We start from the raw sequence: 1,987 nt of genomic DNA on the forward strand, positions 1-1,987 counted from the left end.
AGATCACCAACTCTTTAAACTGGATCCAGCATCCTGTTCTCACAGTGGCCAACCAGGTGTTTGTGGGAAATCTTCAAGCACGACCTGAGCACAAGAGCCAAACAGAGAGACCTATTCACATGGGCATATATATGTTATTTGTTTTTGTTTTTAAAGCCTCCTCTCCACCTGGGAGAAAAGTGGCTTGATTGAGCATTTGAAGTGCTAGGCAGCTTCCTAGTCTTCATTTAGTTCCCTGTTTGAGGTCTTGACCAACATATTGCCCAGATTGTTGGCTTTTGCTCAGCAGACGAGCCTCATCATACAATGTCTAGTGCAATAAGCCCCTTCTCTTTTCACAGATCTGTCTGCCAGAGCTGTTTGGAAATCTTTTGCTATATTCTAGGTACTGATCTGCAGCTGCAAATAATGTGATGTTCTCAAACAATTAAAATCACGGATATTCATTTCATCCCTAGCAGACGGGGAAAATGTGTTATATGACGCAGGTGCTTGTCGGGCAAGGAATCCCACCAGCAAACACATATCCAGGTGCCTGAAGCATATGATCCATACCTGAGATGCCTCCCAGACAGGACCGTGAATTGGCTGTGCTGAGAAAAAGCACGGCATTCTGTATCAAAGTCACCCTGGTCTTGTGTCAACGAAAACCAAATTCTGCAATGCAAACACATTGGGCAGATTAAGTAAATTAAGATATAGCGTTGCATATGTTGTGCTTCATTTTATTAACTGGAACCTGCAGAACTGATTACATTTAGGAATGAGCCACAAGGCATCCCCTCCCTCCACACATATATTCCAGTCATAGGTGGCAAAGTCGAGGGGCTTTTTGTAATTCCGGTGTGGGAAGACTCCCTGTGAATTAATTATCTCTGCAGACACCAGTTAACTGCAACCATTTCCCCTTCCTGATGTCCCTGTAAGAGATGCTATGTCCTCACACAGTATAGCCCAGGCATCCCCAAACTGCAGCCCTCCAGATGTTTTGGCCTACAATTCCCATGATCCCTAGCTAACAGGACCAGTGGTCAGGGATGATGGGAATTGTAGTCCAAAACATCTGGAGGGCCAGAGTTTGGGGATGCCTGATATAGCTCTTTTGCCAAGGTTTAGACAGTGTTCTAGGGGCTGAAAAGAAATGGCCCACCAAAATTTGCCATCCTATTTTCAGGAGTTGGTGAATTCGGGGTGCCTGTTTTATTTGTTTTAGCTCTGAGGTGGGGCTGACCTGCAAAATTCTTCTTTAAGGGGAAAGCCACTTATTGCACGGTTGAGTTTTCACTTTATTGTGAATCATTTTGCAATGGGGACCTGTGAGTTGCCAGACTGCCCCTGAGCACAATGCAGCTACAGGATCTTACGTGTTTTAAGATGTTCAATATCCTGTTCTGGTGGGGCTTGGAGCTGAAGTGGTAGCAATTACTTGAGCAACTTCCCACTCAAAGCCAGAGCAGACAGTTCAGAACCATGGGCAGCTCCCAATAGCCTGAGCTGGCTGAGCTATGGAAGACAAAGTCTCTTCAGCAAAGGACCAGATTGAAGGTTAAAGACATTGCCAGCTTTGCCTGTGGTTTCAGTGGTGGCGGCAGCAGGCACAGAGCTCTGATTGTGACTGTATCCCCCCCCCCCTGAAATGGTACCAGTGTGGCAATGCTAGAGTGATTCCTTGGCCACTCTGCGGGAGCAAATATGATTGCAGTGGCAGCAGCACAGTTCCTGATGTTTAAGCTGCTGTCGTAATCACTGGGTTGCCATGGTAAATGTCATGCCCCCAAAATGCTTCAGCTCCCAACCCATCTTCCAGATTTAAAGGTAAAATAGTGATTTTGGGAGAGGATCTCCCTAATCTAACTGTGTTCATTTTATTACAGTGATTGGATAATGGTTTAAGCTGATGGAATTAACTGCTTTGTGGGATTCCTCTGAGGGCCAAAAAGTGGGGTAGAAATTATTTTATAAGTAAGCAATTCACTGGGATATTCTG

This window comes from Zootoca vivipara, chromosome 13, assembly GCF_965207765.1.
Source record: "Zootoca vivipara chromosome 13, rZooViv2.hap1.1, whole genome shotgun sequence".
Taxonomy (NCBI): domain Eukaryota; kingdom Metazoa; phylum Chordata; class Lepidosauria; order Squamata; family Lacertidae; genus Zootoca; species Zootoca vivipara.